Source organism: Protopterus annectens, chromosome 11.part0 (genome assembly GCF_019279795.1).
Source record: "Protopterus annectens isolate FY-2018-M chromosome 11.part0, PAN1.0, whole genome shotgun sequence".
NCBI classification, from domain to species: Eukaryota; Metazoa; Chordata; order Ceratodontiformes; family Protopteridae; genus Protopterus; species Protopterus annectens.
The window spans coordinates 1306822228-1306836226 of NC_056745.1; the positions used below are offsets into that span (position 1 = coordinate 1306822228).

General features: G+C 37.0%; 1 non-coding gene across 1 annotated transcript; it reads right to left on the minus strand.

Moving 5' to 3' along the window:
* Positions 1-13052: 13052 nt before the first annotated feature.
* TRNAP-UGG lies at positions 13053-13124 on the minus strand. The gene has a single exon. It is a non-coding gene; the product is annotated as a tRNA-Pro (tRNA).
* Positions 13125-13999: the final 875 nt, after the last annotated feature.

The following is a 13999-nucleotide window of genomic DNA, read 5'->3' on the forward strand; positions in this document are numbered from 1 at the left end:
AGAGGAGTACTTATCAATTTTGTTCAGAACAGAATGTACAACTGTATTCAGCTGCAGAGTTAACTCCCACTGAACTTTTGCTAAAGGCAAAAAAGTTATCATTGCATATACAGAAAACTTAGCACTTCTAATGGCACTCATCATTTTGTCTTATTTTCAAGCCTACTTGCTTTTAAATTAAGCCAAGGACAACAATCCAGACATTAACCTATGAAAAATAAGAGAAAACATCTAAACTCTCTCTATATAATATAATCAGTACACTTTTACACCCTATCCCCACCCAACAGCCCAAGATTACAGCATATTAACTTAAACTTGATTTATTCCAGCCTTTTTCTTTTTACCTTGTAAAACCTGTACTTCTTAATACTAAAGAAAGAAAAAAGGTACTTATTTACTTTAATATTTTTATCATATATAACAGTCATTGAAAAGACTCACCCTCACCCCTAAATTTAAAATACCCCTGACTACTTACTACACAAAACTGCTTTACTATATAACATGCAGTTTATATCGTGAAATTTTTATGCAAATACTATGGAGAACAAAAACTGTTTAACTAACAGTTATTTTTTTCCTTTTAGCCTGTTCTGCATCAAAAAATGCCTTTGACCCTCTAGGGAAAAAAATATTCCAAAGCCAGATGGATACAGCAGCTTGAAGCTCACACCTGCATCTTGGCATTCCCAGACTGCCTGGATACATTTGTTTCTTTTCTGCCTGGTGTACAGTGAATAATCATTTTTCACAAACACTCTGCTGTCTCCAATTTTTTATACTCTTCCCTTCTGACAAAGTTTTGTCAAGATCAACTCTTTCTGCTGTTATTATTGCATCTTTATGAATACAAAGTCTTGGCTACTTTCTTATGGCCAGGTTTGGAGCATACACTCAATGTGCCCTTTCAATTAACAAATCCTGCTGTGGAATACCATTCCAGTGCTTTTGTAACATTAATACAGTCTGTTCCTTACAGTCTGTCTGGTATAGCAAAGATCTCAGGTGTTCTCTGTGTGATCTGTCTTTTAAGAAAGATATTCTTGAGACATCTTATACTCAGCCAGACATTTTTGCAGTTTTATCAGTTCATCTGAATAGTTAGTTAAAACTTCTTTTATTTTTCCAGCCTTTTTTTCTTTGAGTTGATATAATACACCTCCAGTAATTCATTTTAATCAACTCTGAGCATTTGATTTATTTTTTCCTATAAATTACTGCAAGCCATCTCTTATACCAAAGCTGAAGGTTGAACTGCTTTTTGCTGAACAGCTGCATGATTCTTCCCAGTCAGTGTTTTCTCTTCACCTTCTCTAGTTGATTTTCTTTCAGGTTCTCTAACTTTCTTCCTTGCTGGCATCCAAGCAATGTACTTACTAGCCAGAAACTGAATTTTAATCAAGCTGGCAGAATTACTAGCTTTTATCTCTCATCTTCTTTTTTCATACTAGGAGAACTGAAATTAAGCTGTTGATCATCTTGCTGTCTGCTGTGTGTAAATTATTGATAAATATATTAAACAGTAGTGGTCCTAGTATGGACCCTTTTAGAACACTGGCAGAGACTGATAAAAAACAGAGATGCTAGATTGCCATTTGACTGCTTGGGATCTGTCGGGCAGGTGGCTGAAGAACCAGAAGAGATCAGAGTAGGACATATCAAGGAAGGTTAGCTGATGGAGCAGTTTATTATGAGAGAGTGTCAAAGGCTTTAGATAGGTACAAGAAAAGGCCAACTATCATATTACCTGCATTATGGCTATGATTAATGCTGTTAGAGAAGTCTATTAGTGCAATAAACCAAGTAAATTGGGTGCATTCTAGACTTTCATAGACAACAGAAATGTTATTTTGTATATGAACAAAACATGCTGTACAATGGTCTTTGTATTGGTATGTATATAACTGTATGTGAGTTGGGCAGCAGTGCTGCATACCCTGTTACTGCTGCATTGCTTGTGAGAGTAACCATGGAACACAGATATACTTTTCATCATAGACTACCACTGTGCCATGTGTCTGTATTTATTGAAATGATATTATCATATTAAGTAGACAATCATGCTCCGCAGCAATCTTATACTATGATTGTAACATCAGCAATACTATCATATCTATTTCTTACCATAACAGTTATAACTCAACAAAATAGTACTGTTCACACCCTCTTATCAAGTATTATAAGCACATTAAAAACTGTGTTAATCCTCTCAGCCTCTCCATCTTAGGGTACTTATAACCAAGTCTCTTGGAGGGAATTAAATAGTAAAATCCTTGTATGTCATCTGTGCTTCCCCTTTTTACAATCATATCTGTCAACTGCCCAGAATTTCGCAGAATGTCCATATTTTTGTCTCATAGTTTTGGTCTGTCCCTAGTAAAATTTGTATTTTTTTTTGACAAATCATTGACGATTACAACCATGAAAAATAACAGACATTTGAGTTTCAGACAGACTATTTCCTTCACAAAATGCATGCTATTGCACAATCTGTTATTCCAGCAACTCTCTAAGTTTATAATGGCAATATTTAAAATCTATCCAGATTTTTGGGCCTTTGTCTCCCATTATTTTTGTCTTTGTTCCTGATTCTAGCACTAAGAGATTGAGAGGTATGCTTACAGTAAGTCTGTTTGCAACTTTGACAAGCTGTAGGGGGAACATAATTTATTGAAGCATACCATTTCAGAATATGCAGCAACATTGCTAAAGTCCCAGCATGAGAATAACCTTAATACAGAAAAGGGACTGGTCATTACATTTAGTGTAGACCTAATGATTTGGATGAAATGAATACTTCCTGAACTACAACTTGCAAATTCGAACAGTTGTTTAAACACACAGCCAGTCTGATAGGCAAACAAACATGCACAACTAAAATGAAATGCTTGTTTCCACATAGTAAAATGTTTATCTGCATGGGATGACTGACATACATGAAATTAGGCAGAACTCCAGTTATTTTTCCAGTCTTTTTGATTATGTAGATTACATTAAGATTAATGGGAAGGAAACAGCATTGTCCTATAGTTTTCTGGCTTGACAAAACAATAACTGACCTCTTGAGCTTTATTCAGTTATGAATTGCTATTGTGTTTTCTTGAAAAAAATGTAAAATTCTGTTAATAACCTCCCAAAAATCAAAATATTATAATCTCTGATGCTGACCTAACCAATACATTAATTTTCTCCCACAATTGTTTATGCTTTGCAAGGGTTTCTGGTATGCATTGACTGTGGTATGATCACTTTCTCTAATTTACACACATCGAGTGGTTAGATAGGCTCTGGTTCTAACAAAGTCCTGAACTCTACCAAGCAGGTATAAGAACATGAAAGAATGCAGTCATATTTTCTCATTTTATTGACTGCACCTTTAGCAAATGCTAAAACTAGCTCCTGAGTTCATGTTCCTGCAGGTATTAAAAATATTCCTGCACTTAAATGTGGCTGCAGGCATACCTACCAATAGCCCAAAAATGTGCTGAATTCCCAGATATTTACCTCATATTTTTGTTCTGTTCCTAATAAAATTTGTGTTTTTCTGACAAATCACCAAGAACTAAAGTCACTAAATAATGACAAACATTTCAGTTTCAGACTTTGTATCCTTCAGAAAATGTCTGCTAATTCAAAACTTGTTACTCCAGCAACTTTCTAAGTTTATAAGAGCAATTTTAAAATCTGTCCCTAATTTTGGGCCTTTGTCTCCCTTTTATTTTTGACTTTGCCAAGAACTCTTGCTCTAAGAGGTTAAAAGACATAGTTCCAGGTAATATGTCCCAATTAGCCCATGCTCAATCTCCCATGGATAATGCATCTCTTTTTTTCCACTCCACCATTTTCTTACTATCTACATCACCATAAGGAGTTTATAAAAAAGGGAATAAAATAATAAAATCCTTGTATGTCATCTATGCTACCAATACATGCAACTCTTTATGAATTACAAAAGGAGTCATTACTGGGCACATTGAGGGTGCTGCAAAGATCACTTTTGGCTGACATCAAAGAGTGGAACAATACTAATTTCATAAACTTTAATAGTAGTTTGACTAAGGAATGGGGTCCATTCCCGTCATGGTATTAAAAACCCAAAAGATTTAGAGAAATTAAAAAAAGGGAGTTGTGTATGGTGGTGCAGTGAGGAGCATTGTTGCCTTAAAGCAAGAAGTTCTCTGATTCATTTCTTGGCTGGGGTGTTTTCTGTGTAGAGTTTGCACGTTTTCTCTGTGTGCTCTGGTTTTCACTAACATCATTAAGATATGCAGTAGATATATTGGTGACTTCTAAAGCATCTGTAGGCATCTGTGTGTGAGCACATACATACATGTGTGCTATAGACGAAAGGCCCAAAATCTACTTCCATTCATCCCCCCACTTGCCTATTAAACTCCAAGAATAGCAAAACATGTTCATGGAATCACCACAGGAATCAGACGCAGCTCATAACTATGGATATGTGTGTGTGTGTGTGTGTGTGTGTGTGTGTGTGTGTGTGTGTGTGTGTGTGTGTGTGTGTGTGTGTGTGTGTGTATATATATATATATATATATATATATATATATATATATATATATATATGCATACATACATGTAAACCTCTGTGTGGACAATGTTACAATTGCTAGAGATCAAAATAGAAAAAGTGATTGCTCACCTCTTTTACCTTGGTTAATGTAACATTTCAAAAGCATCAGTTGGTTCCTAGCTTCACTTCATCCGTCTGTCACTCATATTTCAGTCTGCTCCACTGCATATTTAATTTCTGATTTTAACAGTTGCTGATGTCTTTGGTTTTCATCTGTTTGTTGTCTTATGTTTAAAGATATGGAATGTTACAATGCGCTAGTCATTAAATTCATTAAACATATGAAATTAGCCAGTTCAGTTACACTGATAGAAGTTCACTGGAATTATTAATGTGCCAAGGAAAATGAAAAGATTTATTAAAAGAACAGTAAAATGTAAGGGAGACTTTTCTGCCAGATGTGCATATATGGTTATTTTTTTTATTTTTAGAGGCTGTATAGGTGGACATAATCATAGAATTACATATCACTCTCAAGATGTCTCCTGGTAATCCTGAAATAAAGAAAAAATACAAATGGAAATGTTTATGGAACAATTAAATATGCCAAGGTTAGAATTGGATGAGGATCAATTACTAACGGCTAGGATAGGAGGAGATGAGATAAAAATTATGATGCATAACCAATCTACAGGAAAATCCCCAGGAATAGATGGTATTCCTGTGGAAGTTTGGAAGCTAGGAGGAAAAACACTAATAAAGATCTGGAAGGTTTTCTTTAACAGTATTTTAAGAGGAGGAAAAGTACCAGCATCCTGGAAGAAAGCTGTGTTAGCTGTTATACCTAAAGAGAGTAAAGATCCATTAGATCAAGCTTCATACAGTCCCATTTCAATACTAAACCATGATTATAAATTATTTATGTCTATAATAGCTAAAAGAATGACAAAAGTAATGCCAAAATTGATAGATATGAATCCATGCAGTTTTGTGGAAGGGATGCAAACATTTGACAACATCAACAGAACACTAATGATCCAGAGGGAAGCAGAATGTAAGAAGATACCATTGTTGTTAGTGAGTCTTGGTGCAGAGAAAGCATTTGACAGAGTAAGCTGGGACTTTATCAACATAGCAATAGAAGCATTTGCATGTCCTGAAAAAAATTATAAGGTTAATTAGGAGGATATATGAGGGATTGAAGGTGAAAATTAAAGTGGGTGGGAGTCCTCTCTGATAATTTCTTATTGAGCTGAGGAACCAGGGAGGGGTGCCTTCTTTCCCGTTTGTTATTTACATTATATTTAAAACCTCTGGCAAAGAAAATAAGGGACTCAGAAATTCAAGGATATAATTGGTATGGTAGTCAAGAAAAGCTGGCTGTATATGCAGATGGATATTATTTTAAACCAGACAAAACCAGAAAGAGACATTACAGTGTTGTGGAACATTTTGAGACAGTTTCAAATCTTTTTGGGATACAAAATTAATGAAGCTAAAACAAAGGCTATAGCAGTAAATCATGTACCCATACACAAATTAGTTCAGCAATATCCATATTTATGGGGACATGATAAAATGAAATCTTTAGGAGTATGAATTAAAAATAATTCTAGTGTGGCAGTTAAGGATATGTGGGAAGAGACTAAACAAAAGATAATACAAAAACTGCAAAAATTGAAGCTTTGTTATATGGATATGGATAGTAAGATGCAAGCAGTCAAAATGTTTTTAGTCCCTTGAGTCTTATACACAGGTCAGGCATATTTTTATCAACCAGGAGTTGTGGACAGAAATTAATAAAGAACTGGAGGACTTTATCCGGGAGGGGAAGATGGCAAGAGTTAAGTGGGATAAGCTAATTCTTCCAGTAGAACAGGGCAGATTGGAATTACCCAATTTGAAGGGGTATTTCAAAGCTACACAGTTAAGTTTCCTATGCATAGCACAAGCAGAAAACTATCATTCAAAGTGGAAAGGGATAATGTTGAAATAGGGAGGAAGCTCAAGAAACAAGGAGAGACTGGGATTTTGGATGCAGGCCTTTAAGGAGAATAATAATAATTGCACAGGATATTATATCCATAAAGTAGGAGAAAGTATTCTAAGAACTAAGCCAACATAGGAATGGAGAAAGGTGATTCTGCCGATAGGGATGATTGCAATTAGGGGTATAGACAATATCCAGGGGGCTGGAATATATTGGAGAAAACTGGCAAAGGAACCAAGGTATTGGGCGTAAATAACTAGAGAGGGGAAGGTAACAGAATGGGAAGAGGCCAAGAATTTATTTGGACTTCAGGTTAGAGATTGCCTTCCCTATCAAGGATTGATATCAGAGTATAGGCAAAGAGTAATAAATAGGGGGTCCTAAACAAAAGACCAGCACTGGTAGAGTTTTTAATAGAATCTAGAACAGAAGCTGCCATTAAAAAAGGAATATTTAGTAGAGCATATAAAATATTGCATGATAACTATAAGAATCAATTAGAGGAGGTTAGAAAGGATTGGAAAGAGAGACTGGATAAGCAATTCACAAAAAAACAATGGGAGGATATATGTATGTCTCCCAAATATGCAACAAAATGTAGAAGATTTAGGATTTTTGCTTGGAAATGGTTACATAGATATTTTTATACCCCAAATAGACTCTAGAGGATTTTTCCTCAGTAGACAACAAATCTTGGAGGTGTGACGGGGAAAAAAGTGGCACTTGGGAACATATTTTCTGGGAGCGCGGTGGATTGGTGGACTTTAAGGATTCACTGTGGGATGCACTGTTGGAATGCTGAGGGGGAAGATTGGTGTGATGAGAGAGATGATTTTTCTAAGCTATGATACAGAATCGGAATTGCCTATACATGGTTAGGTCTTGCTTTGTCTAATTATGGTGGCTGCCAAAAAGCAATTACTAGAAAATGGAAATCACAATTTAAACTAACTATATTAGAATTAGTGAATATAGTAACAGAGATAAAACAACTGGAATTGAGATCTTTAGAAAAGGGTAGGAGAAAACTACATAGGAAAAAAATGGGAATTGTGGGAACAATACATGCAGGGGAGGAATGAGGTTTAAAAGAAGTCCGAACTTGAGTTATGTAATGTTTGAAAATGATTGGATAGATTATAAGTGATTTAATGTTTGCAACTGGGCGTGTGTTAGTATGGTTTGTGATATAAAATGCTTGCAATTAGTATTGTGTTGATGTGGTTCATTTTCATTTATATAAATGTATGATTGTTTATATTGTAAGCAATGCTTTAATAAAGATGTTTCTTGTTTAAAAAAGGGGCAGAAATTGAATCATTTATGTAATGTTGCTTAGGTTATATGATATATACCATTATACATGAAGTATAATGGTTGTTAACGTTAATTTAATCTAATTTGATTACTTTTGTATAAATGTAAATTTGCCTGTGCCACAAGAAATAATACAATAAAGGAGTTAAAAAAAAAAGAGAGAGAGCTGTCTCCTGGTAATCCTGAGCTTGATAGCTGTGGTCTTGAGCTCACCAACGTTTGGAACATCTCCATTTAGAACCAAAGAATAATAATGTCATGAGGGTCCAGTATGGTTAAAAGCAATACAGTTTATTAGACGTTTCTCCATTTAGAATTAATTCTGTGATTATATACACTTACCCATGTCCTATATAGTATAGTCATAGACTTCCTGTAACTTTAGGAAATCACAAGTGACTTTGCAATTTTTTAGTGCTAACTTTTTCTGTATGACTTATTATTCTTTTCTTCCTAACTGCTTTTGCCTTGTTAATAAACTGATTGTGTTTTTTCATTGATAGATTTATTATGTCTTTCTGTATGGTTTTGAAAGTTATTTCCAAGATGTGAATGTTCCTGTACTGTGTGCTCTTGTTTTTGCTGTATTAAAATACTATAGTTTCTTTCATATTGATGACATGGTTTTCAGTTAGGAAAAGCTGTATGTAGTCTCAGCTGGAGTGATTTTGCCAGCCCAGAGTACTATACATTCATAATTAGGTAGTGAGGTGACAGCTTTGGTTCAGATTAACATCCCCAGAATGTGTAGTAGCAACTTCCACCCACAAGCATTCCCATCCAGAATGACGAGCACATTCTGAGAAACAATGGCACACCCACACCTAATGCATAGTGTTGTCACCTCACAGCAAGAGGTTCTCTAGTTCGATTCTCGGCTGGGGTACCTTCTGTGTAGAATCTGCATGTCCTTCCTGTGTCCATGTGTTTTTTTTTCTGGGTGATTTGGTTTCCTCCCACATTCCAAAGACATGCAGTGGGTGGATTGGACACTCTAAATTGGTCATAGGTGTGAGTGTGCATGTGAGTGTGTACAGAAGAACTGCTGAGGCAGGGCTCGCCACCCAACAGTGAGAACCTCAGCTCTAGATGATTGTCACTGTTAAATTGACACCCAGACCCCATGTGTAAAAATGGGAAAAAGAGGTTGTGAATAGATGGATGGAAGGAATGACACACCAACAAGGAAAATGAACTAACTAAATAAATATAATAATGCATACAGTTCTGATTTTTTGGAAACAGACTGCTAAATCACTATATTGCTGTATTTCTGATTTCTCTATGCACAGTATTACAACAAATTTTCATATATTGAAGATATGGTATATGCTGATTTTCATAGGTTCATAGGTTCATACTAGGCTATCTGCCCTAGGGCATTTATAAGCCTAGCCAGAGTGTGTTTGGCTTTCGCTACCCATTTTAAATTAATTTTGCTATGCCCTTTTTCGAGGTTAGTATACTGTGCCTCTGTCTAACAGTGACACAGAAGTGATACCTGGGGTAAACCTACGATCTCTCATCCACTCATCAAGATTCCTCTTGAAGAGAGTCAATGAGGGACTCTGCCTAACCTGGACTGGGATTTTATTCCAGAGTGAAGGGAGCCTCTGGGTTATGAATCTGTCCCTCCAGCATGTCCTATTTATTTCAGTGCTGAGGTTCAAGTCTCTCGAGCGTGGCTCGATGGGATTTGGATTTTCTGAGGTGCAGCATGTCCATTAATTCCGGGTTGGACATGGCTTTATACGTCAGGCACAGATCGCCTCTGAGCAGGCGGTATGCCACTGAGTAGAGCTGGAGTTTCTTTAACCGGGCAGCATATGGCATCTGTTTGTGCCCTTTGATCCTCTTGGTGAGGTACTTTTGGGGTCTTTCCAGTTGCTGCAGGTGTCTGGTAAGGTACATCCCAAAGGGCATTGTACTCAATTATGGGCCTGATGAGGGATGAGTAAAGAGGCACAATGACCTCCCTGATCTAGATGTGAATCCCTTCATGATTAGGTGGGCTATATAAAATGTTTTTCTAACCACTTTGGCCACGTGGTTGTCAAATGAGAGATTGCTATCAACTTGGGTCCCCAGGTCCCTAATTACTTCTTCTGTACTTAATGGATTACCACCTATGTGGTAATTTGTGGGCACTTTGTTTTTGCCAAAGGGGATGACTATACACTTTTTGGCGTTTAGCTTGAGGCCATGGCTCTGGCACCAGTTGTCTGTTTCTATGAGGCCCTTTTGGAGGATGCTTGTGTCAGCTGGAGAGTTGATTATGGTGCCCAGTTTGCAGTTATCTGCGAACTTGGTCAGCCACAGTCCTTCTGTGTTGGCCTGTACCTCCGAGAAATATATACTGAACAAGAGAGGTCCCACGACTGAGCCTTGTGGGACTCCACTTGTAACTGGTTTGGAGTCTGACATGGCTCCAGCAATTCTAACCATGGGTTCTGTCCTTGAGCCAGTTTGCAACCCATCTAGTGACATAGGGGTTTATATTTAAGCTGGTGAGCTTATCTATAATGCCCGAGTGGGGTATTGTATCGAAGGCTTTTGTGAGGTCCAGGTAGGCTGTGTGGACCACCTTCCCCTCATCAATGGCCTTGGTGACTGTTTCAAAGAAATCAACCAGGTTTAAGAGGCAGGATCTGCCCTTAACAAAGCTGAACTGGGTAGGATCCAGTGTCTGTAGGTCCCCAATATATTTATTTATGAGGTCCATGATGATCCTTTCCATAGCTTTGCAGACCAAGCTAGTCAGGCTTATGGGGTAATAGTTTCCAGGATCCGTTGAGGCACCACCTTTGTGGAGAGGGACCACTGTTGCTGTACGCCACTCTTTGGGTACATATCCTGTAGTAAGGCTGAGATTGAACAGTAGTTTTATGTTTGGGTTTAGCTCTTCTTGGAGTTCATGTAGGACGCAGCCCGGGACACCGTCTGGTCCCATTGATGCTGTGTTTTTTGCTTTGGAGAGGGCAGCTCTTACCTGAGCATCTGAGATGTCAGGGGGGCAGCATTCTGCTGGGACAGATATTTGCCCTTTTGGTGGGGAGGGGGTAGAGAAGTTTGCACTGAACCTGTCAGCTAGGATGTTGGCAATGTCTGTGGGTTCGGTGTATTTTTTGTCATTTTGGACTAATTCTGAGCATTTTTATTAAGTAATTAAGCAGTTTTATTAAGTAAAGAGTTAATAAACAGATAAGACATTGCCTCAGAATAAAAAGGCAGTAGTGATGTTTCTTTCATTCCCACCCCTTTAATCTCTGCTTTGTTATTTTCTATCGTCAGGTAATATTTCTGCTTATTTTCAATGCAGCATGGAAATTAGCAGTATATATATATATATATGTGTGTGTGTGTGTGTGTGTGTGTGTGTGTGTGTGTGTGTGTGTGTGTGTGTGTGCATAGAAAGAGAGAGAGAGAGAGAGAGAGATGGCTGCAAGGGTTGTTTGGTTTGATAGCATATTAATGGAGAAAAGATAAGAACTGCATATGCATGCAGGTATTGATTAAGCTTCCATGACAATAAATGTCTTTTTGGAATTTTAAGCAGATTGTTTGTGTTAGTAAGCAAAGATTATTATTTTGCTATTTAGTGTTTAGATGATTATGTAATTCAATGTGAACATCTGATTATGTATCCCCCCAAGATAATCAAGTACCATGTAATTTTTTCATCAGGTTATCACTGAGGTGATTACGACAACAGTGAACTGTCACTGGCTCACTATGGTCTAGGCACATGTGATATGAGAATTTCTGACCAACTGGTTCTCTGACATTCAAACCAGTATATATACCATAAAAACTAGGAGTAGCACTTCTTGTTTCTGGTTTACTTATGTGTCTAAAGATTGTGTGATAGAAATATATTACTTTCTATCCTTTCTTGATGGTGATTTTACTTTTATATCCCAGATGAAAGCCTTGTTATCTGTGTAGAGGTAATAATCATGCTCATGATAGATGCATAATACTATCAATATTGTGATACTGGCTGGCTTTTTGTAATATCTAGTGAATGAACTTTCTAACTCTGCATCAGACCCTTCTTATGTAAATGTACCTTTTAAATAAAAATAACAGTATACTGAGTATGTAATATAGGGTGGCCGTGGTGCTGCAGCAGTTAGGGTTACTGCCTTACAGTAAGAGGTTCTCTGGTTCGATCCACGGCTGGGGTGCCTTCTGTGTGGAGTCTGCATGTCCTCCCTGTGATAGCGTAGGTTTCCTCTGGGTGCTCCGGTTCCCTCCCACATCCCAAAGACATGCTGTAGGTGGATTGGATACACTAAATTGGCCCAAGGTGTGAGTGCATGCATGTGTGTGCCTTCTGTGGAAGGTTGGGCACCAGGCTGGCAACTCGGCACCATAAAACTCCACTGCCAATCATGAGCAGACAGGTGATCCGCTAACCAGGAAAAGCGAGAAGAAGAAGTGAGTATATAATATGTGTTTGGAGAAAAATATGAGCAAAGAGCCCTAGAAATCAAATCTACATAAGGTTTCTTTAATAGCTGTTTAAAACAGTTATTTTGTATCTGAAACACCTAAATATTATATGAAACAGTATAAGCAGCACAAAAGTTACAAGAGTAAGCTTTTATTTTGGGAAAAAATGAAGCTCTGTCATTTGCACTGGCTGCGAATATGTTTTTCTTGCAAAATCTCATTTCTACAAAAAATGTCCCACTTTGGGCATTTGAAAAGGTGACAGTTCTAAATGGTATCAGTGAAATGACCAACAAATGAAGAAATAGGTCTGCGGGCATCTCTCTGAAAGCATATCCAGAAATATATTGGTTTAAATGTTTTTAGAGGAGATTAGCTATTTGTTTCAATCATTACGCATATTCAGTCTGAGCTTTAAAAGCTCTTATCATCAATATTTGTAAGAATATGTTTGAGAGTCATTGAACTTCCAGATGAGATTCCTCTGTCTAAAAGGAGCACAGACTGTCTAGTTCCATTTTCCTTAGCAGTTCATTCTGGCATCCATTCACACTTGCTTTCCTAGCGTAGGTTTTTTTTCTTCACTTAATTAGGCATTCAAGAAAGAGTGTGGCAAGAACTGTTTGCGTCATGCTTCATTTGTGAGTAGACTCCAAGCACAAATGTAAATGTAAGCTCTGCATTTATTAATGTATATGTCACTTTTCAGTTACTTTGTTACTTTTAATATGTGGTAGAAAAACTAGTGATATAAAAGGGCTCGTCCGGGATTTGAACCCGGGACCTCTCGCACCCAAAGCGAGAATCATACCCCTAGACCAACGAGCCACTGGATTGTGAATGGAGAACTTACTGCTTTTCAATGAAATTCTGAACATTCTACCATGGTAGAGTTCAAATTACACTAAGTTACATACACAGACACACACACACACACACACACACACACACACACACACACACACACACACGCAGAGAAACATTCTGTTTACGTCTTATTAGAATCATGGAAGTATGAAAGGAAAATATTAGTTGTATTCTAGACAAGTCACGTTTAAATAACTAGTGTGTAAGTAAGAGAGATACGTTGTGTTGTAAATCTGATTTCTTCAGCTTCGATAAATAAAATATAAAGAGGCATATTTAAAACCTGCACAAGACATCTAGGCATAATTTTACAATAACTATTCCCCCATAAAATGCTTCAAAATGATTGTCGTAAGCTACGTATCATATGTATTTAAACAATCTTCTTGTTCTGTGGTGTACATGTGCCATCTAGTGTTTAAGTTAAGGAAAATACAGTAGCAGGAATAAGTCTGTTTTCATGAATGAAATAATACATTATTTGAAGAAAATCAAAAATTTCAATAAATAACAGAAGTTTAAATGTTTTAGCATATTTATGAATAGAAACTGGGTGGGTGAATTACCTGTTCCATATATGTTATATGACTAACTCAAACTGGGCAAAAACATGGAAGCATTAAACATGTAACAGAAACATGACATTACTGCTTGAATGTTACTAGAGTTTTGTGTTTTGACAGATGCTAGGAGTAATTTCTAAATATAAAAAAGTCCTATGTGTGAAAAGTATATGGTGGTAACTGACTGTTTAGTGCAAGATGCCTGAACTGTAAAACAGTGTATAAAGAAATTATCAAACCAACTATGTTTTGCTGGTTTAGACCTACTGTAGT